Here is a 27,941-nt window from a genome sequence, read left to right as displayed (position 1 = left end):
TATGCATTTATGAAAGATTAAAATACAAATAAAAGGAACAATATATGAACACCAACTAGGTTTAAACCAGAAGACCTAGTGTACCTATTTACTGATCCATCATAAACATTAAGCTAGTTAATGACAGTTTTAAAAGATGTGCATGACCATAAACTTACATCTATTAACACAGTTTCAAAATTCACAATAGGAACAATAACATGTAATATTAGAAATGCAAATCAACCCTATTGTACCATTTGAAAGCTAGAGATTGCTTTCTATTAGTTAACTAAAACCCTTTATTTATTATTTCTTTTTTGGAATGAATGATCATAAGGATTAATGCCTGCTATATACCATTGGCCTTTAACTGGACCATTTCTTGACAACTGTAGAGAGCATTTATCAAGCATATTGATTATATTCAGAGTTCTGACTATAAAATGAGACCCTCAACTTCAGAGGCATTTATAAAATGTTTCTAGATGACAAAAATATAATGACGGCTATTTAGTTCATTGGAAATATTACTATACACTCAACTACTTCTCCTGTTCCAGAAAATAAAATTTTTTTTCTCATTGAATTGCCATTTAATTTGGGTGTTCTGCTGATATTGATAAGTGGTTCTGAATATGAAGATGAATTGTCTTTATTGTCTTCTACAAAAAAGGAACTTAAAACTAGTTAATTAAGCTACATATGACTACAATTTGTAAGGCAGTAAGATCTCTTAGAATATTATAGACTTCTGCATTTTTAAATAATTTTCTCTTGAAAATGAAAATTCAATATCAAAATATCATAGTTTACTTTCAAGTGTGTTGTAATATATTAATGCTGTATAATGCTATATTTAATGCTGTAAAACTCAGTTTTTTTTTCCTTAAGACACGTAAGCTTCATATTAATATGCTGGAGTTAATGTGCAATAAAAGGATGGTATCTGCCTCTGTCTACCTGAATTATAATACCAGATAGCATTCATTGAAAATTTTAATGCACCTGAGGCTTCCTGAAAAAGTCTACTGTTAATGCTATTGTCTATCTGTTTGTTCATAAATATAAAAAAAAAACTAACATTTTTGATTACACTGAATATTAGCCATCTGTTAAATCTCAAAAAAGAGAAAGAAAAAAAGCAAGTAGGACTCAGCTATATGTTTGAACTGGAAAAAGATGTCTTAGCCCAGTGGTTTTAAACAAGGAGTAATTATGAGAATGATCCATAATTCTTTTTAAAATACAGAGAACTGTATCAACCCCATAAAATTTAAATATTGTCATTTTGATGTGAACCCACCATTAACAATTACTATTCTAGGCAGAGATAATGGTAAATGCTAAAATAGGGAGTTTGGAATAAATAAATAAATAAATAAATAAAGGGGAACATGAATATAAAAAATAATCAGAAAATACTCTATGTTTTACTCCTACATACAAACTACTGAGAAATAGAGTAATATATTAATAAACACTAATTTAAATTTTAATTCTTCCTGATTTTTAATTTTATTCTATGTATTCCTAATGCTGTGCAAATGAGTTTCATCATTTATTCCTTTCCAAATATTTCTTGACCTTCCACTACATTCCAAGAACATGTTAAGTGCTAGGAATATTTAAAAAAATGAGATGAGGCTCCTCTCTCAACAAGAGACATACTTTTCACTTGAAAAACATGAAGAACATCATTTTTTTTTAAACTTTATACTTGCATGATATGTCTAAAACTAATTTGTCCAAAGTCTGGGTAGTTTTGAAATTTTTATTGTATTTCCTTAACAAATATTCATTGATATTACAGTAATCATTTATTTCCATTATCTCTGCTTCCTGACCTCTGCCACTCCTTTCCTAACCTCTCAGCACAAATTAATAGCTCATTTTTCAATCTAGTTTTGTCTTTGATCTTGACGTTTCTCTTGTCTCATCTTTTGTTAAGGTTCTGGCCATGATGCCAGGATATTTATCATATCTCACCTTACATAATGCCTTAGATGGCAAAGAAACTAACTTCCTTCTTGTATTGGTGATGGTAACGGTATCTGTTACTGTTCCTCTATTGGTATGTGAATGTGTCTGTGTGTTTTGGTTGGAAATTTAACCTGTTAAGGGCCTAAAATATGAGTCATCAAGGAAAACCTGAAGAAATGAAGAAGCTGAGCTCTAAGAGAAGTTCCCGTGTATTCAGCACAAGTTCTTAGTAAGTCTGAGTCCAGACCAGAAGCAGAACAAAAGTAAAAGTCTCTTGCTAAATAATGTAACAGATGTGACTGCTCCAGCACAGTGGCTATGCAGGCTATTAAATATTCATTAACTAAGTGTCCAACATTTATTTATAAATGGGTTACTATATGGAAAGTTCTGATAACAATGCCTTGTACTCTACGGATAGTGCCTCTTGTCAGAAAAAGAAATCTTCACCACAGTTGTAGGATATAGAATAACATTTGTCAAACCATATTTAAAAGAAATGTTTGGTGGCTCATGTCTGTAATCCCAGCACTTTGGGAGGCTGAGGTGTGAGGATCACTTGAGGCCAGCAGTTTGAGATCAACCTGGGCAACACAGGGAGAAATCTCATCTCCCTATGTCTTTACAAAGTAAATGACCAATAAATGTTAGCAGAAAGGGAATAGGGAGGGAAGATGTAGGGAGGGAGACAGGGGAAACTGAGTATCACTGAAAGAAAAGTAAATAATGAAATTTACTTGGTAGAGAGCTTATCTTCTCTTCCATTAAGTGCTTCAAAATGGAATACTTTGGTCCCTTCTCATCACCTTCACTGTATGAAATCAAAACCCTGCCATCTTAGGAAACAAGTCTGTTTCAAAGTCTGGTTGGATTTCATGACCCACCCAAAGGAGGTTATCAGAGTACATTTCTTTCATCTACATTCAATTTTTCCCTGAAAAATAAAATAAAACACATTTTTTTAAAATTTCTACTAATATTCTATTACCCTAGCCATGTTCGATAGTCTTTTATGGATTAGATCTGGGATCTCCCTGGCCTGTTTGATATAGTTTGGATGTTTGCCCCCTCTAAATCTCATGTTGAAATGTGATCCTGAATGTTGAAGATGGGGCCTAGTCAGAGGTGTTTAGGTCATGGCGGCCGATCCGTCATGAATGGTTGGGGCTCTCTATGGTAATCAGTGAGTTATCTACTGTATTAGCTCATGGGAGAGCTGTTTGTTTAAAGAGCTTGACACCTCCTCCCCCCTCTTGCTCCTTCACTCTCCATGTGACATGCCTGCTCCTCCTTCTGCCATTATTGAAAGCGTCCTGAGGCCCTTGCCTGAAGCAGATGCTGGCTCCATGCCTCTTGTAAAACCTGCCGAGCCATGAGCCAAGTAAACCTCTTTTATAAATTACCCAGAGTCAGGTATTCTTTTATAGCAATGCAAAATGTACTAATACACTGCTCATTAACTCTTCTTTTGTTATTCATTCACCCATTCAGTTACTCTGTCTAAAAAACCAAGTGCATAAAAAGTTAAGTAATTTGCCTGGGTTGCAGAGTTTGAAGTTCAGTAGAGGCCTAAATAAGCCAAACTCTCTGCCATCATGCAAGTATTCTTGTACTTCCGATATTATTTCTTAAAATTCAAATGAAAGAACATTTAATTATTTTATTTAAAATGTGGAAATTCAATGAAACATAAATATTCTAAAATTGCAAAAACTAACAGTCTATAGATAGGTAGCCCTTAAAAAATTATTTCTGAATTTACTGCAATCAGCATCAGTAGACTTTTCCATTACAAGCTGACACACTAATTTATATAACTAGCATATAAATTCAACAAACATTTCTCTTTTTTAAATCATTTGATTCATTTATCTACTTTTGAGACAGGGTCTTACTCTGTCATCCAGGCTGGAGTGCAGCAGTTTGATAATGACTCACTGTATCCTTGATCTCCCTGATCAAGTGATCCTCCCACGTCAGCCTCTCAAGTAGCTGGAACCACAGGCATACACCATCATACCTGGATAATTTTTTATTTTTTGTGGAGATGAGGCATCTCTCTATGTTGCCCAGGTTGGTCTCAAACTGCTGGGCTCAAGTGATCCTCACACCTCAGCCTCAAATGTTATTCTATATCCTACAACTGTAGTGAAGATTTCTTTTTCTGACAAGAGGCCCTATCTGCAGGTACAATTTGACCTGCATTAAAGCCCAAGGGTATAACAATACATACTATCACAGGCCTATGACATATTTTTAAGAATCGGATGAGAGCTTGGCTAATAATATAGCAGAAAATGGTCTCAAAGTTTGTCATCAAACTGTCACTTCTTCAGATATTTATTATATTTTATGTGCTTATATAATTTTCTTTAGATAATAATAGCATAGAATATGAATGCTTTTATTCCATTTTCTCCATTCTTCTAAAAGCTAAAATTTATCAAAAATTAAAATTTGAAGGTTTTAATAAAATATAAATAATCTTGCATCTCCCTACAAACACAAAATGAGAAATTCACATTGGCCAGTGTCCAAAATGGTCTTGTGAAAATAAAATTATTATTAACTTAAGCTTTTACTGCTTTTCCATTTCTAAAATAAAAGGAGGAATCTGTGGAATTCTGACTTAGAATCCTCGTATGATCTCCCAGTAAAATAATAATATGAGGTTGAGAATTATAACAGATTGTATTTTTCCAAAGATGATTCTTTCATATGTGGCCCTGCTTACCATGTAATGTCATGCTCCTCCACGGAGAAGTGGGATCTCTGTGTCTTCTGCTTTATCTTGCATGAACTTTTGTAACTGCCTCCTTCAACAGTATGGCATTTAAATGCTGTGCAGACCTTAAATAATGTTGTGTAATATTGTACAGAATTCAAATGATGTAACTGTCAAGGCAAAGCTACAAAAGACAATTCAGCTTCCATCTTTTTGTTGAAATGCACATCTTGGAAGCTCTCACCCGCTCTGTAAGAAGTCAGGCTATAATGAAGTTTTGCTGCAGCCGAGACCCTTTGAAATAGAGATGCCCAAGGATCCCCGGTTGTTCTAGCTCTCAGCCATTTGAGTCAAACCTGTAGACAGGTAAGTCAGAAGTTTTCAGAAGATTCTTGCACTCAACTGTGAGCTCTTTCAGCCATGATGACTGAAAAGGAAATTAAATATCCTCACAGAGCCCTGCCCAGAATGCCAATTTTTGTCATGTAAGCAAAATACATGATGTTTTAAATCACTAACCTTTAGGTTTGTGGTGCTGTCATACCAACTGAAGCAGAGATGTCTACTCCATACAATTACCCTGATTGAGCAAATATGGCAAAGAACAGCTACATCATTCATTCATTCATACATTTCTATAAACACTTCTTCAGTGTATACACGTGCCAGTAACTATGCCTCCAAGGCGGTATAACGGTAAGTAGAACAGGCAGTTTGGGCCCCCGTGGAATTTAAAACATTTGAAATGTGCTCAATATAGGCAGACCTATAAACAGTCTGCTATTCTATCACATTGACAATTATTAGAAGAATCCAGATAAAAGTCATTGATATGGAAATGGTAATGGAAACAGCTAGCATCTTTTCTTTCATGGAGACATAGTGACATGTCTCCGCTGGCAATCAAATCTGTGCACAGGAAGACACAATGTCAACTGTTAGGTAAAGAGTCCAGTTCCCCTCTCTTTCTCCCACGCCCGTATTGCTGTTGCTGCATTAGACCTATTTCCCTCTCCCCATTTCCCTCTGACTATTATGTAGCCCTAGCTAGAATATTGTAAGGCTGTTAAAATTTGTCAAAAACAACTACGGGATGTGGTTTTTCTCAGAATGTATAGCTTGCCAGCTCCCAATATCAACCCCCATAAAAACCTCCTAGCCTGTAAGCTCAGTGCTGCCTCCTCTCAGTTTATTCACTTAAAAGCTTAAGTGAATAAACTGACTAGCCTGACTTTGGGTCTACTAGTCCCTTCTCTCGACCAACCTTACATCAGCCTTATTCAAAATCTGCAATAAGGAAGAGCAGAGAAGAGAGGTAGGTGAATGAAATTATTCAAGAGTCTGGCAATGAGAACCAGTGTTTTCTAGACATCTCTTTCTTGACATTACATTGCATATGACAGACATCATATTGGGGTATATGATATTTTATGTTTTTCTGAGCTTTCGGGTCAGATCAGTCAGAAAAGTGTTAATTCTAAGACGACGTCAATATCACTTAATTCACCAAATAGATGATGCTGGAAGTCTTGACCCAAATTTATAGTGTTATTTGGATTGTTTCAAATTGTTTTAAACTTCTTCATATGCAATATACTTCTCGTAAATAGAAAAGTCAGGAAAAAAATTCAGGGAAGCTTTGCGCATTCTAGTTATGCAAACGTAATCTAAATGAAGGCTGTAATACTCTTCTCTATACCGTGATAAACCTCCAAACAGTTGAGAATTTTTATTGGAAGGATGAATCATATTATTCCATTTAGATTACTTTAGCATTAAAGGATATAGATAATTCAGGCTGCAGATAAAAAGACGTGTGGTCACGTTAATGCTAAAACTGATAAATGCAGTGCCAGATTTGAAAATATATAGGAAATTTTAATTAGAAGTTTATAAAACTCTGAAAAATCTCCTAAGGGTTTATCCTTAAGAATAAATTTAAAACAAAATTAGAGCTAATATATTAGCTAATATGCAGGCAATGATTACAGAAAAACAGGTGGCTGGTGTTTAATTTCCACACTGCTCCCCTTTTTAAGGTTGCCTGTGGAAGTCAACTCCAGCTGCCGGTAGGAGTTTGTTAGTACTCAACAAAGAACAATCAGGAGGTTGCTTTACTTTGTCAGAGAACAGGACACCCTATCAAACTTGATACTACTTGGTCTAACAGACATTTGACTCTACCTCTACAAGCCATTTTTAGGTCTGTTTATTTCCTCTACTGTTAATTTCTTATCATTTTACTATCCGTCAGCGAACTTGAATGACTAGAAGATTACAAGAGAGAAAGAAGCATTGTTCAAGGGGAAAAAAAAAAAAAAGAGAAAAAGGAGACTAGAAACATCGATTATTGATTGTGCATGCCATAGTGATCTTTTTTTCCCTTTCACAGCATCTTAAAAGTTGATCAAAGATTCTAAAGCACTAAAACCATGGAATAACACCCCAGCTACAAAGGGGTTATAATGGAGGCAGTATTTTAAATATTTTAGTATGTGCTAAAAGAAAGATAAATCCAATGCAATTCACATAAAACCTAATGTATTATGTACAGTCTGTGCTAAATAAATGCATTACTCATAAAATATACATTTGAAAGTCCTCCTTTCTTATCAATAGAGCAATCAAGTTGAGCATAAGACTATTGAGAAATCTAACTCCCTCCTTTACAAAAATATAATCACATTATCCTCCTTTTAAATCATGCTCAGATTAAAAGAAACAAGAGATGATTAGCTTAGTATTTCATTGTAAAAATGTATTTTATGTTTAGGCTATTGAAAATACAGCATTTTTTTCCTTTCATGTTTCCCAGCATAGATGCGAAAAACATATCAGCTTTTTACTCCTAACCCTGGAACTAATCTTAAAGTGTAACTTATATCAGTAATTGGGACTGGTTAGAGTTACCCTGAAATATTCAGGGACTTTTTGTGGTGCTAAAACTATTTTGATTATCAGTAAATGGACATAATGTTAGCTCCTGATCTCTAAAGGAATTGACTCTGTGTTTGCTTCTTTTAATATTCTTCTCCCTTTGTCAGATTGGACAAGTCAAACCCGCTGTATGAGATGTTAGGCATCCAAATCACATTTCTCTGGCACAGTTTGCCCAAAGCATTTTTTAAGCTAAGATCAAAACTTGTCTTCATAATGAGGATAAAACTGGGTACTGGCAATGTGGTTCCCTCTGATCAGTTATTTTTCATCTGGAAAAATGACCCCTTAGCTTCTGGGTGTCCCCTTACCTCTGTATTTATCAAGCTCCGTTCTATTGATAAACAATTAATTATCAGGTTTAGTAGGCTCTGGTTCACTCCAGTAAATAGTGGGCAGATCCTACAAAATACCTGAAATGTTGGCAGCAGTCTTGCAGTCAAAATTATAGTTTCTTATGGCAATAAAGGAGTCTGCAAAAAGACAAAACAGTACAACAGCAGTTTTCACTTTCTCCCGACCCCACTTTATCCCACCCCAAGATCAGATTTTTTGTGATTACTTGATACAAACCAGCAGACCATACAGCTCTCTGCAGTACCTGTTAAGGCATCTTTGTATACTTTGCTAGCAAAAATGTCATTTAGAAAGGCAAGTACCAATTTACATGAGGCAAGACTTTGTATATCTTTCACATTCCTTTTCCTCTCTGACAGGCAATAAACTGCAGGTCTCATTTTCCAATCCTTATTAAAAAGTATGATCCTGATTGTTTGGAAGGCTCATTAGTGCCACTGCCCTGTGATGGACTGCACCTCTTTATAAGAAAGACAGATTGCATGTACGCCTCTGTACATCAGCCCTAATGAAGCCCAAGTGCATCCCCCACAGACCTCAGAATTTAGATCTTCATTTGCTTTTGTGAAAAATGAGAGTCAAGACCATGGGTATTTGAAAACACAGCTAGTTCCTTGTTTTGTCAGTAATAGGAGTGCCTTGCTATTGCATATGTTACTTTCAGGGAAAATATAAGAAGAAGCAGTTAACCAGGTAACGCTTTGCAACTAGAGTGCTGAGACCAGACAACTATTCTCAGGAGAGAGACCTTAGCAATGACACATGTGTAAACTTAGAGAGTTGCCGTCTCATCCGTGGCGATGCGGTGGTCTCTTGGGTGATGGTGCCAACACATTTAACTGTCTCCAGTATTCGATTTCCCCTTCCAAAAAGGTAGTCATATGATGTCTTCTTGTAGCCCACGAATGGCCTTTTTCAGAATAAAGGAAGTCATAGATGTAACATTATCATGGCTTCTTGGCCCTTTGGCTAAGATCAAGTGTAGAAATAACATTATCAGTCTGGAAGCAGAAACTCACACCTGTAATCTCAGCACTTTGGGAGGCCAAGGCAGGCAGATCACCTGAAGTCAGGAGTTTGAGACCAGCCTGACCAACATGGAGAAACCCTGTCTCTACTAAAAATACAAATTTAGCTGTGCATGGTGGTGCATGCCTGTAATCCCAGGTACTTCAGGGGCTGAGGCAGGAGAATCACTTGAACCTGGGAGGCGGAGGTTGCAGTAAGCCAAGACCGTGCCATTGCACTCCAGCCTGGGCAACAATAGCGAACCTCCCTCCCTTGGGAAAGAAAGAGAGAAAGGCAGGGTGGGGGGGGGGGAGAGAGAGAGAGAGGGAGAGAGAGAGAGAGAAAAAAGAAAGAAAGAAAGAAAAAGAAAGAGAAGGAAAGAAAGGGAAAGGAAGGGAGGGAGGGCGGAGGAAGGAAGGAAAGAAGGAAGGAAGATCACAATAAACCATTAGAATCATTCAAAACTTGGAGAAAATGAAGGAAAATTGCTGCTATAGAGCGAGCAATACAGAGTTCATATTGATTTTTCAAATAAATGTGTTTCTCCCCCTTGAATGAGCTACATGTGTTTTCTATTCCTAGAATATTTCACAAAGGAGGACTCCATGGGATAGAAAGCACACTGGCCTTGCAGTCCTAAGTCCATATTTTGTCTCAGAGTCAGCCACTTACTAACTGGGTTATGTAAATGAATCATTTAACCCCACTGGACCGTAGGCTTTACCTAGCCAGGGGATTTCTAGAATTAATTGAACCTTAGAGACTATTTATATCAATCTCCTTATTTTTATATGAGCAAATTTGAGCAAGAAGAAGTTCAGTAACTTTACCAATGTCCACCAATATTAAGTAACAAAAATGAAATTAAAGCCAAATTGTAATTTTATATGAGAATGTACATATTATTTTAAGTAATTGTGTAGTTAGATTAATTAAAAGTAAAAAATAGCATTTATCCCAATCGATTAAGGTGAAATTCAAACACTTAAATGATTCCACATAATAAATAGCATTTATAATGCACACCATATCTCTTCTGAAGGTTACCTTACAAAATCCTGGTTGAACAGACAAACATGTTCTGGGCTTGCTCTGCTTATTTTATCTAATATTTTATAAATATAAAAGGTGATTGAGACATTACACACATAGTATACAGTTGTATTAATGGGATTTATAAAACAAAGCTTTCTAATTTCTTGTCATTTCAATTGCCTAATTTATGAAAATCATTGTGTTATAAACGAATTGACATCAGAGTTTGTATTTGTTTTTCTGAAGATTTATATTTTCTGAAGATATTTTTCTTTAAAAGTAGAAATATAACCAGATGTGATGTGACAGACTAGAAAAGAAAAATGACGCTAGTGGAAAACTGGTGAACTCCAAATAGACTCTAGCTTAATTAATAGTTATATACCAATGCGAGTTTCCTCGTTTTGAGAAATGTGCTGTGATTAAACAAGACATTACCTATAGGGAAAATTGTGTTACGGGGATGGGGAAATTCTCTTCACAATCATTGCAACTTTTCTGTAAATCTAAAAGTATTCCAAAATAAAAAGTGTATTTTTAAAATATAGAATAAAATTGAGAAATATAAGTAATATTTGAAGAGCAGGCATCTTGGGTCAATTGAAACAATAAAACAATCTTACTCTATCAGAAAAATTATAGAAGATAATAACTCTTAATAAAGAAAGAAGGAATGAAGAAGTGAAGTAAGCAAGGAAATTCGTCCAACTCCTTATACCCACAGGAATATGATGCCATAATTTTTCTAAACTCACAATTGGTTTATTTTTTGTATGTACCCATTTAGTCTTAACTAAACAATAAGGCAATTGTTCTTATCATCATTAAAAAAATTAAAGCTTATTGTGTATACTTGAGGTCTACAGCATGATCTTATAGGATATATATAGATGGTAAAATGGTAATTACAGTGAAGCAAATTAACATATTGGTCATCTCACATACTTTTTTTGTGTGACAAAAGCAGCTAAAATTAACTTAGTTAACAAAAATCCCTAATACAATACAATTTAATTATAGTCCTCATTTAGATCTTTAGACTTGTTCATTCTATGTACCAGTTACTTTATAGCTTTGACCAGCATCTTCCCATTTCCTCCCCACCCCAAACTCCCTGCTGCCCACAGTAACAACTATTTTATTCTCTATGTCTGTATATTCGACCTGATAAAAAAAATTTCACATATAAGTGAGATAATGCAATATTTGTCTTTCTGTGTCTGGCTTATTTCAGTTAGCATAATGTCCTCCAGGTCCATCCATGTTGTGACAAATGGCAGGGTCTTCTTTTTTAAGATTGAATAATATTCCATTGTGTGTCTGTGTGCTTGTGTGTGTCTGTGTGTGTGTGTGTCACATTTTTCTTACCTATTCATCCTTAAACAGACACTTAGATTGATTTCCTACCTCGGATAATTCTGTATAATATTGCAGTAAACTGGGAGGTGCAGATATCTTCACTAGGTGGTGATTTTATTTCCTTTGGGTATATACCCAGAAAAGGGATTACTGAATTATATGGTAGTTCTATTTTTAATTTTTTTATGAACCTTCACACTATTTTCTGTAATGGTTACATCAATCTTGTCTTTTTGATAATGATCATCTTAACAGGTGTAGGGTGATATCTCATAGTGGTTTTAATGTGCATTTCCCATGTAATTACAATGTTTATCATCTTTTCAAAAAGCTGTTGGCCATTTTTAAGCCTTATTTAGAAAAATGTTTGTTCAGGCTCTTTGTACATTTTTTAATTGGGTCATTTGTCTTTTATTGAGCTGTTAGGAGTTCCTTACAAATTTTGACTATTAACACATAATAATATGTTATGTGATTTGAAAATACCTTTTCCCAGTCTGTGGGTTGCCTTTCCATTTTGTTAATTGTTTGCTTTGCTTTTGAGTTTCATGTAGTCCCATTTATTTATTTTTTATTTTGTCTTTGTAGTCTGAGCTTTTGGTGTGATATTCAAAAAATTGTTGTCAAGGCCAATGTCAAGGAGTTTTTCTCCTGTGTTTTTTTCTAGGAGTTTTATGATTTCAGGTCTTACATGTAGGTCTCCTATCCCTTTTGAGTTGACTTTTGTCTAGGGTATAAGATAATTATTGAGGAGGCTCTACTTGCTGCATTGTGTCCTCTTAGTGATTCTGCTGAAAAGTAGTAGACCATATATGTTTGGATTCATTTCTGTGCTTTCTAACATATTCCATTAGTCTATATTTCTGTTTGTATACAAGGACCATATTGTTTTGATTACTATAACTTTGTATTTTTTAACAAATTAGAAAATCTATTGCCTCCAACTTTGTTTTCCTTTGTCAGTATTGCCTTCACTATTTGGGCTTTTTATGGTTCCACATAAACTTAGGATTGTTCTTATATTTCTGTGAAGTACACCATTGGAATTAAATACCCACACTACCCAAAGTGATCAACAAATTCAGTGTATTAACTCTGCATATTGTTTTGAGTAGAATGGACATTTTAATAGTATTAATTATTTCTATCCACAAATATAAGATATCTTCCCATTTACTTGTATTTTTTTGAATTTCTTTTGTTGATGTCTCATAGTTTTCAGTATAGAAATCTTTCACTTCCTTGGTTAAATTTATTCCCAAGCATTTAAATGTTTTGATGCTGTTATAAATGCACAATTTTCTTGATTTCTTTTTTAGCTAGGTTATTATTCATGTATAGCAATCCTACTATTTTTGAATACTGATTTTGTATCTCGTAACTTTAGTTATTTCATTCACTAGTTCTAACAGATTTTTTAAACAAAATCTTTGTGGGAAGAATTCTACATATAAGATTATGTCATTTACAAACAGAGACAATTTTACTTCCTTTCTGATTTAAATGTGTTTTTTTTTTCCTTGTCTGATTTCTCCTTCTAGCACTTCCAGTTTTATATTGAATAGAAGTGGTGAAAGTAGGCATCCTTGCCTTGTACTAGATTTTAGGGAAAAAGCTTTCAGTTGTTCCCTGTTGATTATGCTGGCTGTAGGTTTTTCATAAACGGCCTGTGTTATATGGAACTTTACTTCTATACATAAACTATTAGAAATTTGCATCAAGAAAGAATGCTAAATTTTGTCAAATGCTTTTTCTGCATTAAATTTTTTATCTTTCTTTCTGTTAATGTAATGTGTCACATTGATTGATTTGCATATAGCAAACCAGGCTTGCACGCCAGTGATAAATCCTACTTGGTTATGATATAAAATCTTTTTGATGTATTATTGAGTTTGATGTACTAATTTTTTTTTTTAGAATTTCTGTACCACTGTCATCAGAGATATTGGCCTGTATTTTTCTTGCCATGTTTTGTCTGAATTAGGTTTAAGATGATGCTGGCCTCATAAAATGTGCTTGGAAGTATTCCCTATGTCCCAATTTCTTGAAGAGTTTAAGAGGTATTGGTAACGATTCTTTGAATACTGGTAGAATTCAGCCATGAAGCTATCTGCTCCTGGGTTTTCTTTGTTGGGAGGTTTACAATTACTCCTCCAATTTCTTTATTTGTTATTAGTTTGGTCATGCTTTCTATTTCTTTTTTTTTTTTTTTTTTTTTTTTTTTTTTTTTTTTTTTTTTTTTTTTGAGACGGAGTTTCGCTCTTGTTACCCAGGCTGGAGTGCAATGGCGCTATCTCGGCTCACCACAACCTCCACCTCCTGGGTTCAGGCAATTCTCCTGCCTCAGCCTCCTGAGTAGCTGGGATTACAGGCACGCGCCACCATGCCCAGCTAATTTTTTGTATTTTTAGTAGAGACGGGGTTTCACCATGTTGACCAGGATGGTCTCGATCTCTTGACCTCGTGATCCACCCACCTCGGCCTCCCAAAGTGCTGGGATTACAGGCTTGAGCCACCGCGCCCGGCCTTGCTTTCTATTTCTTAATGTCTCAATCTTGCTACAATACATTATAGTTTTCTAAGAATTTATTTCTGCTATGTTATCTAATTGGTTGGCATATAATTATTCGTAATAGTTTCTTACAATAATTTTTATTTCTGGGGCATCCTTTGATATGTTTCCACTTTCACTTCTGATTCTACTTATTTGACTCTTTTCTCTTTTTTTATTATTTTAGCTAGAGCTTTGTAGATTTTGTTTAATTTTTCAAATTGCCAACTGTAAGTTTTACTGATTTTTTTCTATGGTTTTTCAGTTCTCTATCTGATTTATTTATGTTCTGATCTTTATTAAATCTTCCTTCTGCTAATTTTGTGTTTAGTTTGTTCTTTTTTAGCCCCTTGAAATGTACTATTATTCTATGTGGGATTTTTCTTCTTTAATGTATTTATAATACATTAATAACATATAATGCATTATATATTTATTGTATGAAAGTACATAATACATCAATAATATAGAATACATAATTATATTAATATGTAATTAATATATGAATACATAATGATTTTATATTAATATATAATATAATGTATTATAAATACATTTTTTAAAGATTCCAAATTTTATAGCCTTTATTGCTATAAATGCCCCTCTTAAAATTGCTTTTGCTGCAGTCCATAGTTTTTAATATGTGGTGCTTTTATTGTTGCTTATCTTAATATAGTTTTATTTTTAATTAACCCATAATTGTACATACTTATGGCATACAGAGTGATGTTTCAATACATATAGTGATCAGATCAGGATAACTAGTTTATAGATGATCTTAAACATTTATTGTTTCTTTATGTTGAGAATATTCAATATCCTCCTAGCTATTTGAAACTATATAGTATACTATTGTTGATATAGTCATCCTACAGTGGTATAGAAGGCTAGACAATATTCCTCCCATCTGACTGTAATTTTGTATTCAATCCGTTGGTTGTTCAGGAGCATGTTGTTCAATTTCCAAATATCCAATTTCCAATTTCTGAATGACTCGGTGGCCTAGGCTGCAGGAGTTTATGGCAGTATGGCTGGCAGGGTAGGTGCTTAGGTTCTTGGTGGCAAGGACTTTGAGAATCTTCCTGTTCTCATTTTCTGCACAGCAGGAATATGTAGCTGAGGGGACCCCTCTTGGTGTTGGGTCTGACACAGGACACAGGCAGTCACGACAGTACTGTGTTCCAGGGCACAGGTGCTCAGAGTGGCTTTGGATCTGGGCTCAGTATCTTTTTAAATGACCGTGGCACCTTTGACGTCACCACAGGCTAACTCCCTGAGGCATGAGTGGAGACAGCCCCCCTACAAGTCTGAGAACTGACTCTGAGGCATTTGTCAGTAGTTCAAGCCCAGGGGGCAGGGGTGCAGCTGTGATTTTAATCCTGGAAATCTGGGCACCACACTGTCAAGGCTCCAGGAAAGAGTGTTCCAGAAGTTCAGGTCTTTGGGGAGTGTGACACTGCTACAATTTGAGTGTGGGAGCACAGCAGCAACTCTGGCACCAGGAGAGTACTGTGGAATAGTGACTCTGGACTCTGGAGTGGTGGAACATAGCAGTGGCCCAGGATTTCTGAGGCTGAGTGCAATGGCAGCCAAGGACCCAGAAATGATTGGGCACAAGGGGGTGGCAGCAGAGAAACAATGGCTATCCTCCTAAGGGAGGTGGATGCCTCTGCATCTCGGACTCTGCAGGGCTGGTCTAGATCCAGGGGCACTTCAGCTATTTAGCGTACAAGGCCGGTGGCACAGCTCAGCCAAGGCTGTTTCCCTGGGGAACAGACACCACATCAGCTCAGGCCCTGAGATGTGCAGCTTCTCTGCTGACTCATGCTCTTGGTCCCTGAAAGACCAGCTAGTTCTTCCCCTGGGCTTCAATTAGTGAGGGTGAGGGGCTAGGTTCATTCAGGTACTGGAAGGCAGGGTGCTATGTGGGCTTAGGTGCTGGGGTTGCAGCCACTGTCTAGACTAAAGTTCCAGTTCCAAGGGAGTGGGATACTGGGTTGATTTGGGAACCAGAGTGCATGTCTGCTCCACGGCCTAGGTTCCAAGTATCTAGGGGCAAGGCCCTGCAGCCACTGACATGAGGTGCCCCCTAGACAGCTTGTTCCCAGGAATTAGGATCTGCTACAGTGGAGCTGGGGCATGGTACACTACTGTGTGTGTGAGCATGGTGCAATGATGGCAGAACCTTTGGGATGGAGGGATGCAGTGGCTACTGGTCCCCAGAACTGGACACACTCTGGCAGTTTTAAGATGGTACTGTACAGTAGCAGCTTGAGCCACACAGATTGTCAAGGGTACAACATAGGCTCCTACTCTAGAGTATTGCAGCTGTGTGACTTCTGGTCAGCTCACTAAGCTGGGCACAGGGGCTGTGAGGACTGTAGTCTTGTCTAGTAGTAAAGATTGTGGGTTTCTGCAATGGTAATGGGGTCCAGTGGGGCCTCCGGCTTATCTTTTCCCTGCGTGGAAAAGTTCCTCTTTGTTCTGAGCTGATTTCAACTTAGGGGATGGTGTAGCAGAGGCAAGGTGTTTTATTCTGTTCTCTGTGAAACCATCCTGAGTTTCTGTGCTCCAAACAGTTTCCTCCATCCTCTTGCTGTACTGTAGCACTCTCCTTTAGTTATTGTAGTCAAAATGTAGTTGTTTTCATCACTTTTTGTGGAAGGGATGTGCGTTGGGAACCTCTAGTCAGCCACCTTGCTGAAGTTATCTTATTACAATTTAGAAATGACTATTAATTAAGTCACAGAAAGTTATCATATGGTTAATGACTAAGGTCACATGGTGAACATACTGTGGGGACAGGATTTGAACTAGGCTCTATTAAACACAGTTTTCGTTTGTTTGTTTTGACACAGAGTCTTGCTCTGTTGTCTAGGCTGGAGTGCCGTGGCATGATCTCAGCTCATTGCCACCTCTGCCTCCTGGGTTCAAGTGATTCTCCTGCCTCAGCCTCTCGAGTACCTGGGATTACAGATACCTGCCACCACACCCAGCAATTTTTTGTATTTTTAGTAGATATGGGGTTTCACCATGTTGGCCAGGCTGGTCTCAAACTCATGACCTCAAATGATCCACTGATTTAAGAAAAGAAAATGACTTGCTTTTCTTTCTGTGAAACTCTGATGGGTTTTTCTTCCCATTTTCCCTCAAAGCCCTCCCAGCCTCTATAACTATGCAAGAGGCTAAACCCAGGATGAACTTCCATGAAAACTATTAAGCTGTGCTCACAATTGCATCTTCTCAGTGTTGTCTAAGATAAAGTCAGGCTGCTACAGGCAGATATAGAGAGAACATCCTCTCCTCATTCTGTATATTTTATCACCTGAGACCTGAAGCAGAATCTCATAAAGTCCCTCCTGACAAGAGCTCCTTCCATTTTTTAATTACAGCTCTCTTTCTCTAAGGCTCAGAACTAGTCAAAAGGGCAGGACTGGGTAATAGACACAGTACCTTGTAATTAATCCCTTTCATCTTACTGCTTCATCCTATTCCACTTTCCTGTCTCTCCTGCTTCTATCCTCCAGCTCTTATAAAGCTTCTTTCATAGAAGCTTCCGTCTGAGAAGTTTCACAAGTGCTGTAGGGTATAAGTACCTTCTTTATCCTATATCCACTCAGGCAAAATGGAGCTGTGGAGCCCTGGGCTGATATGTCAGCTGACTAGCTGCTCTGAATCTAGGTTTAAGCTCAGCTGGAACACCCCATTGCGTAAGGTAGTATCATGAGCAAGCACAAAGTAGAAAAGGAAGAATGGTATTCTTGTGAACTTAAATGGCCTTTTGTGTTGATTTCTTGAAGTTTCCTGAGCAAAGCTGAATATCTATATCTATATCTTTCTATACTTGGCAAAGCCTCAGGAAATGTACACTGCCATTTAACAATTGCAAATTTAAAATTAAGAAAAAAATATATTTTAAAAGTGCAGCATTTTTCCAAGGAAGTTTCAGCTGCATGTATACATGTATTTCCTAACCATGCTGAAACAGTAGTCCCAGGAGACACAGCATATTAGATGAAAATACAATCACACTTCCACATCTGCAAATGAGCCCAGCCCCAGAGAGCCGCTGTGAGAATTAAATGAGATGATGTGAAAATACTTGAAAACAAGTCTTTTGACTGTAAACCATTATTGAGGAAATACTATTTTTCTCATCTCCTAAACCTGCTAAGATGGGTTGATATGGTGCTGTGGTAACTGGCATGTTTTCTCTCTTTTCCTTTTTGCCTGTTATCATCTTTCCTTAGGGTAGCTCATTACCACAGGGGTAAGTCGTATCAAAGAAGAAAAATGTAAAATTCTTGCTTTTGGAGGTTAATCCAATACTTTGGTAAATCCCTGGGTAATAATAGAATTATTTAAAATACTAATGAGGAAACACTGTTTCCCCTGCCTCCATACCCTACTTAATAACGATCAACTAAAGTTGAAGAAGAGTGGCTTGTGTCCTGCCTTCTATCTTGAGTCCCCAGGCAGGAATGACTTAAAGCCAAATATAAGTTGGAGACCTGTGAGCAGAGGGCTATATTTCTTGTTACCCTTCTGGGGTCACGGGGACCCCAGAGGAAAGCAGCAAGAGCAGCCACATAGAAATGCCTAGGAAGAGTGCATCCTCAGAGTGTGCCAGCCTGCCCCAACAGGAGTCTGAGGTTTGCAGAATGTTTTGCTTGCTTTTTATTTCTCTCATATTGCATGAGTTTATAGAAATGAGCTGTGCCAAAAGAAAGATTCTCAGAGTTAGGATGGGAGAATTTGTCTGCAGACCAATGTCATACACTTGAATTACAAACTCAGATGATGTAAAAGGCTAACAGCAGATGTGCCAGCATAAATCCAAGCCAGGCGAGTCTGGGGGCCTATGTTCAGCATTCTTAAATAAAAGAATTTTCAGCCAAAAATTTCATGTCTGGTCAAACTAAACTTTGTATACAAAGAAAAAATAATATCTTTTTCAGATAAGCAAATGCTAAGAAAGTCATTTCATCAGAGCTGCCTTACAAGAAGTCCTGAAAGGAGTGCTAAATATGGAAAGGAAAGGAAAGTGTTACCAGCCACTACAAACATACACTAGTAGATAGATCAGTGACACTATAAAGCAACCACACAAACAAGTCTCATAATAACCAGCTAATATCATTATGCCAGTATTACATACACACATGTCAATACTAACTTTTGGTGCAAATATGCTAAATGCCCCAATTTAATGCAGAGTGGAAGGCTGGATAAAGAAGCAAAACCTAATGGTATGCTGCCTTTAAGAGACCCATCTCACATACAATGACACCCACAGGCTCAAAATAAAGAGATGGAGAAAAAACTACCAAACAAATGGGGAAAAAAGGAAAAGCAGGTATTAATATTGTAATTTCAGACAAAATGGACTTTAAATTAACAAAGATCAAAAAAGACAAGGAAGGGCAGTACCTAAGGGTAAAGTGCTCAATTCAACAAGAAAACCTAACTACCTTAAATATATACAAACGCAACACAGGAACATCTAGATACATAAAGCAAGCTCTTAGAGATCTGTGAAGATGTTTAGATAACCACACAATAACAGTGGAAGGCTTTAACTCCCAACTGACAGTATTAGACAGATAATTGAGGTAGAAAACTACAAAGATATTCAGGACCTTAACTCAACACTTGAGGAAATGGACCTAATAGTCATCTACAGAACTCTCCACCCCAAAATAGAGTATACATTCTTCTCATCTGCACATGGCACATACTCTAAAGTAGACCATACTTTAGACATAAGTGGACATAAAGCAACCCTCAAAAAATATTTTTAAAAATTTTTACCAACCACACTCTCAGACCACAGTGCAATAAAAACAGAAATCAATGCCAAGAAAATCACTCAAAACCATACAATTAATGGAAATTAAACAATCTGCTCCTGAATGATTTCTAGATAAAAAATGAAGTTAGGCCAGAAACCAGTAAATTCTTTAAAACTAATGAGAAAAAAAAGGATACAACATGCCATAATCTCTGTAATACAGCCAAAGCAGTGTTAAGAGGGAATTTTATGGCACTAGATGCTTACATCAAAACGTTATAAAGACCTCAAATTAATAATCTAACATCACATCTAGAGGAACTAGTGAAACAAGAACAAAATAACCCCAAAGCTAGCAGAAGACAGGAAATAACCAAAATCAGAGTTGACCTAATGGAAATTGAAACATGAAAAAACACATGAAAGATCAATTAATCCAGGAGCTGGTTCTTTGAAAGAATTAGTAAGATAGATAGACCGCTAGCTAAACTAATTTAAGAGAGAGAGAGGAGAAGATCCAAATAAACACAATCAGAAATGACAAAGGGGATGTTACCACTGACCCCACAGAGACTATTACAAATACCTTCATGCTCACAAGCTAGAGATGCTAGAAGAAATGAATAAGTTCCTGGAAACATAGAACTCCCCAAGATTTAATCAGGAAGAGACTGAATTCTTAAACAGACCAATAATGGGTTTCAAAATTGAATCAGTAAAAATAGCCTACCAGTAAAACTTCAGGACCAGATGGATTCATAGCTAAATTCTACAAGACATATAAGGAAGAGTTGGTACCATTCCTACTGTAATTAATTTAAAAAAAAAAAATTGAGGAGGAGGAACTCCTTCCCAACTCATTCTATGAGACAAGCATCAACCTGATATTAAAATCAGGCAGCAAAACAATGAAAAAAAGGAAACGTCAGGCCAATTATCCTTGATGAACATAGATGCACAAACCCTCAACAAAATACTTGTATACTGAATCCAGCAATGTATCAAACAGCTAATCCACCACAATCAAGTAGACTTTATCCCTGGGCTACAAGGTTGGTTCAACATATGTAAATCAATAAATGTTATTCACCACATAAACAGAACTAAAAGCAAAAACCACATGATTATCTCAATAGCTACACAACAGACCTCTGATAAAATTCAGCATTGTTTCTTGTTAAAAACCCTCAGAAAACTAGGCATTGAAGGAACATACTTCAAAATAATAAGAGTGATCTATGACAAACCCACCACTAACATCAAACTGAATGGGCAAAAGCTGGAGGCATTTCCCTTGAAAACCATAACAAGAGAAGGATGTCCTCTGTCACCACTCCTATTCAACATAGTACTGTAAGTTCTGACTAGATCATTCAGGCAAGAGAAAGAAATAGAAGGCAACCAAGTAGGAAGACAGGAAGTCAAACTACTCCTGTTTACTGTTGATATGATACTATGCCTAGAAAACCCATAGTCTCTGCCCAAAAGCTCCTCGATCTGGTGCACAACTTTAACAAAATGTCAGGATACATAGCAGTGTACAAAAATCAGTAGCATATCTATAATCGATAATATCCAAGCTGAGAGTGAAATCAAGAATGCAATCCCACTCACAGTAGTCACAAAAAGAATAAAATACCTAGGAATGCTGCTAGCCAAAGAAATGAAAGACCTCTACAATAAGAATTACAAAACATTGCTCAAAGAAATCAGAGATGACACAAATAAAAAAATATTTCATGCTCATGGATTGAAGAATCAATGTTATCAAAATGACCATACTGTCCAAAGCAATTTACATCCAATTCTATTCATATAAAACTACTATGCTATTCATATAAAAATGACATTCCTCATAGAATGAGAAAAAAGCTATTTTAAAGTTTATATGGAACCAAAAAAGAGCTTGCTTAGCAAGGCAATCATAGACAAGACCAAAGCTGGGTGCATTACATTACCTGACTTCATACTATACTACAAGGCTACAGTAACAAAAACAGCATGGCATTGGTACAAAAAAAAAAAAAAAAAAAGACACATAGCCAATGTGGAAAGGAGGGAGAGCCCACAAATAAGTGCCCCACACCTACAACCATCTGAAATTTGACAAAATCCACAAAAATAAGCAAAGAGGAAAGAATTCCCTATTCAACAAGTGGTACTGTGATAATTGACTAGCCATACGCAGAAGATTGAAACTAGACCCCTTCTTTACACCACCTACAAAAATTAACTCAAGATACATTAAAAAGTTAAATCTAAAACCAAAAACTATACAAACCCCTGAAGATAACCTAGTACCATTCTGGACATAGGACCCAGTAAAGACTTCATGACAAAGATGCCAAAAGCAATTGCAACAAAAACAAAAATTAGTAAATGAGATCTAGTTAAACTAAAGAGCTCCTACACAGCAAGAGAAACTATCAGCAGAGTAAACAGACAACCTACAGAATGGGAGAAAATATTTTCAAAGTGTACATTAACGAAGGTCTAACATTCAGAACTATAAGAAACTTAGGCAAGTTAAGCAAAAAGCAAACAAACCCATTAAAAAGTGGGCAAAGGACATGAACAGACACTTTTCAAAAGAAGACATACATGCAGCCAACAAGCATATGAAAAAATGCTCAATATCACCAATGAGAAAAATGCAAATCAAAAACCACAGCGAGATAACACCTCACACGAGTCAGAAGTACTATTACTAAAAAGTCAAAAAAGTAAGATACTGGCGAGGTTCTGGAGAAATGCAACGCTTGTGCATTGCTGGTGAGAATGTAAACTAGTTCAGCCATTCTGGAAAGAAAATTGGCAATTTATCGAATAATTTAAAATAGTACTACCATTTGACCCAGAAATTTCATTATTGGGTATATACCCAAAGGAATATAAAATATTTGCAGTAAGCTGAGATAGCTTGGTTGAGAGGGCATTTTACTGAAGGAATATAAATTATTCTACCATAAAGACATGTGGGTACATATATTAATTGCAGTACTATTAGCAACAGCAAAGACATGGACTCAACCTAAATGCCCATCAATGGTAAACTGAATAAAGAAAATTTGGTACATATGCACCATAAAATAGAATGAGATCATGTCCTTTGCAGCAACATGGAAGGAACTGGAAGCCATTATCCTAAGGAAACTAATGCTGGTGCAGAAAATCAAATGTCACATGTTCTCACTTCTAATTGGAAGCTAAACATTCAATACATATGGACACAAATAAGGGAACACCAGACACCATGGCCTACCTAAGGGTGGAGGGTGGGAGGAGGGTTAGGACTGAAAAACTACCTATTGAGTACTATGCTTATTAACTGGGCAACAAAATAATTTGTACATCAAATTCCTGTAGCATGCAGTTTACCTATATAGCAAACCTGCACATGTACCCCTGAACTTATAGTGAAAGTTTAAAAAATAAAAGTAGTCAATTCCAACTGGAGCTGCAGGTTGAAGCAGAGCCAGACAATTGCATTTACCCTAGATCTTTCTAGGCAAGTAGGCAAGCATAAGTTATTGTTTGGCACCAAAATTTTGTATTGGTTTAATAGGCAGCCTTAGTGATTCTCAGCCCTCAGCTTGTAATAGTCAGTGACTTTTCCCAGAGCAGTTGGGTTACTACATTTAGCAGGTAAGACTAGTGGAACTAGAACTCCCAATTCACATAAAGATTGATACTCATGAAACCACAGTGAATTCTAACAGTTTAGGCATGCTTTGCTTTAAAAAAAAATCATAAACAACAGAGGATTCATATTTACTTTTTCCACAAGACTGCATGGGACTAAAATCAACTCCATTCCTAAAGATGGTACCCACAGCCAAGCACCATCCTCAGGACCTTCTTCCATGATGCTCAGTAAGTGATACAGACAGGATACTCCCTCCCATTGAAGGACAACAAAGATTGTCCAAGTGATCACTTTTACTTAGCAAGGTGGCAGGGGTTCAATTCTCTCAAGCATGAAGCTCTAACCAGGAAAATAAAAAGAGAAAAGAAAGGCATAAGGAATATTGACTAGAGATCTAATAACTCACCATTCTCCAGCTCTACAGCTTTGATGGCAAGTGAAAATGGGCCAAAAGCATGATGGTTACATGCTGATTATTACAGAATTTGTGGCACTGTGCTTGCAGGATAATAAAGGTGGTTGTTCCTATGTAATAGAAGGGTTGTAAGTGCCCTAGTCTGTATCTGGCAAGGGAGCAAGAAGGTGGAGTGGGGATCAATGTATGGCTAGAATGGTGAGTGGATAGTTGGGATAAAGGGAATTTGCCTCCTTTCTAGCATGTTTCAACATCTTCAAGAAATTAACAGACTTCAGACATTATCAAACATGCAAACATACACACAAACAAAAACACTAATAGAACAGAGCAAAACGTGGCATGAAATGTAGGAATAGATTATTCTCTTGAACTTACCTATCTTCAAAAAGATGCTACCTGTGCTATATTTCTTTTGGGAAAATGATTCTATGCAAACTTGTTTCAAAAAGTAATAAATATTTCAAGAAAAATTGCAGGAATTTTATGCATACTTTCTAACAGAAAAAAAGATGTGAAGAACCCGACGAAAATTTGTGTAGCAGGGCCCCCAATCATACTGTGTGTGCATGTAAAGAATAAAAGTTCAGGCCTGGCACTGTGGCTCCTGCCTGTAATCCCAGAACTTTGAGAGGCCAAGGTGAGCAGATCACCTGAGGTCAGGAGTTCAAGACCAGCCTGGCCAACATGGAGAAAGCCAGTCTCTACAGAAAATACAAAAATTAGCTTGGAGTGGTGGAGGGTGCCTGTAGTCTCAGCTACTCAGGAGGCTGAGGTGAAAGAATCACTTGAACCTGGGAGGTGGAGTTTGTAGTGAGCCAAAATTGCACCACTGCACTCCAGCCTGGGTGACAGAGTACAACTCTGTCACAAGAAAAAACAAAAACAAAAACAAAACAGAAACAGAATAAAAGTTTAAATGTTTTAGAAACATTCAAGGAAGTAACAAAGTCCATATTTTCCTTTTACTATGCATAAGGGATTTCTATCGAAGTCAATGGGGTTTTACATAAAAATCAATGGCAAATTATGGTCCTTAATGAAAGAGGAAATTATAATTATAGCACTGCTGGTAGCATCACTATAGTTAAGGCTGAGCAGTCTTTTCCATTATCACTTGTCAGCATTTAATAGCTCGGCTGCTTTGAGTCATACTTGGCTGAAACGTGATATACAACTCATCAAGCTGGATGTAATTAGTTATTATTATTGTTATTACATAAACAAATATTTTAATCAGTAAAGTATTTTTTAATTATAAAGCTTAAAGAGAATGTTGTGTTTTTTTTTTTTTCTTAGTAGCAGGTGCAGGAGTGGGAAAAGGGAGAAATAAGGAGATATGCTTAAAAGAAGGTAAATTGAATTTGGCAGGTTCTTCAACTGGAATCACTCATTTTCCTTTGATTGTAGGTACCAATGTGGCCTGCTATGTATTTGAATCTCCTGGAAAAGCAACACTGTGTAAGACTGAGGGAAGGCCATGCACTGGCTCCTCTCAATCTGTTTTTCTATTGCATGTACAATGCAATTAAATTATTTCATGTTCATGTGCAATGCAATTAAATGGCAACATACCACAAGATTCCTAGAACTTCTCATGACCCACTCTACAATGCCAGTCTTGCTTTACTGAATAAAAGTGTATCATCCTTGGCTTCTCTATGTTACAGTGTCACTCAGTCTGTACAAATGTATACCTTAGTTATGAATAATCTTACATCAGAGCTCCTTGATAGAGCCCGAAGAGTTTTTATGACTATGTTGTGACTGCCCTTTTACTCACCCATGTGTGTGGTACCCAGGTATTGATAATAATGATGGTTATTGCACGTCATGCACAGATAAAGAAACTTGAGCAGCAAAGTTGTTTTTTGTTAGTTTTTGTTTGTTTGTTTGTTTTTCTTTTAGCTGTGTTTGCACTCAACACTAGAGTTTTCTGGCAAATGCAAAGGCCACCTGTGGCTCTTTGGAAATATTTATTACTTGGACAATGGGTGGATCACATAAATAGAATGTGAAAGGAAAAGGAAAATGACACTTATAAGTACCTATTATGTTCATTGTGGACTTAACCTATGGCTATGGTTTGAATGATGGTATCCCCTCCAAAATTCATGTTGAAACTTCATCCCCAGTGCAACAGTATTCAGACGTGTGACCTTAGGCAGCGATTGAGTCATAAAGACTCTGCCTCCATGAATGGAATCAGGTTCACTTACAAAAGGACTTGGTGGAGGAAATTTACACCTTTTTGCACATTCCATTCCTTTCAACACAGCATTTCTTCCCTCTGGAGGATGCAGCAACAAGGCACCATCTTGGAATCAAAGGGCACCTCCCACCAGATGCAAAATCTGCCAACTCCCTGGTTTTGGACTTCCCAGTCCACATAACTGTGAGAAATAAGTTTGTTTTTGTGAACTGCCCAGTCTACAGTATTTTCTTATAGCAGCACAATGAACTAAGATATTGACATGACCTCATTTAATCTTTACAATACCACTTATGTGTGGTATTTCATTTTATTCACAATTTATGGAGAAGCAAGATGAAATTCAAAGAAATTAAGTGCTTTTTTTCCCAGATGGTTCCGCTACTAAGTGGTAGAGATCAACTTTGATCTCAGGCTTATCAGACAAGTTCAATGTTCATCCTATTTTCCTTCTTCCCCTCCAAATCCATACACTCATTCTCTTTTCAACACTGCTCATTAGTACTTCGGTCCCCTTCTTTCAGAGAAACTGCTCTAGTCAGGTCCACCAACATCCTCCACTGCCAAATCCAGTGATCATCACTCTGTCCTCATCCTTCTTAACCTCTCAGCTGCGCCCAAAGCAACAGGCCTCTTTTTCCTTCTTGAACTCCTCTCTGCTCTTCACTTTCATATTGTACACTATTCTGTGGTAAGGGTTCTTCTGGACTCACTGACAGCTTCTTCTTGGTGCCCTTTGATGGCTCCTCCTTCCTCACTCTGCCTCTACAAGTCCTTTCTTTTCTTTTCTCTGCTCATTCCTTCCTTGAGGGCTCCCATATAGTCCCATAGCTTTTCATCCATCTCTGTGCCGCTGACCACACTATAACACACATTCTCTACTGACATGTGGACTTGTACATATAACTGGTTATTCAGTAATTCCACAACATGTCCAGAATAAACTCTCACTGCCTTCTCATCAGAAAAAAAATACTATTCATTTCCTATTTTTTCATTTGAAATACACCACCCTTATTATAGTTGTTGAAACCAAAACACAATGCTTCATTTCTCTTTCCCTTGCCTTCCACTTACAATCCATCAACAAGACTCGATGACTCTGCATCTAAAGAATATCTGAAATCTACCTACTCCTGCTAGCACTCGTGTTCCAGCTTTGCAATTGTCCCCTACCAGAGCTCCCAGTTTCTACTCCATTTAGTAGACAAAATTATTATTTTTTAAACATAAGTCAGATCAAGTTACTTTCAGCCTTCAAAATGCCCCAAAGAAATATAAAGTTACATATGTACACACACACTCCAAAATCTTCTCATAATCCTTATGATAAAATCCACATTCCTTTCTATGTCTTCATCATGATCTCACTATCCTCATTTTCCTTCTGTATCTGTCTCACTCACACTCTACACCAGACATGTTGGCCCTAAGATTGTCCTGAGCACCTCACTGCCCCCACAAGCTGGATGCCACCTCCACACCTCAAAGCCTTTGTACTTGCTGTTTACTCTGCAAAGAACACCTTGAATTTTGGGTAACTGGTTCCCCTTCGTGACTGATTTCTCAACCAACTGTCTACTCCTTAGAGAGGTTTTCCAGAATAAGTCTTACAATGCTGTTATGTACATAAGTCTAAAATACTTATTACCTGGGGCTTTACGCAGATATTGTGCAGGGTGACAGTATGGTCATGTTCCGGTGGACACTCCCTTCCTGGCTTGTAGAGCACCTCCTTCTTGCTGTGTGATCACATGGCAGAGAGAGAGAGAGAGAGAGAGAGAGAGAGAGAGAGCATTGATGTCTCTTCATCTTCTCATAAGGATATGAGTTCTATCGAATCAGGGCCCTTATGACTTCATTTAACCATAATTGCCTCCTTAAAAGCCTTATGTCCAATGTATCCACATGAGACATTAGGACTTCAACATAAATTTTGAGGG

The sequence above is a fragment of the Saimiri boliviensis genome, chromosome 11, assembly GCF_048565385.1.
Source record: "Saimiri boliviensis isolate mSaiBol1 chromosome 11, mSaiBol1.pri, whole genome shotgun sequence".
Classification (NCBI taxonomy): Eukaryota; Metazoa; Chordata; class Mammalia; order Primates; family Cebidae; genus Saimiri; species Saimiri boliviensis.
Note: the sequence above shows the minus strand (reverse complement) of the source record.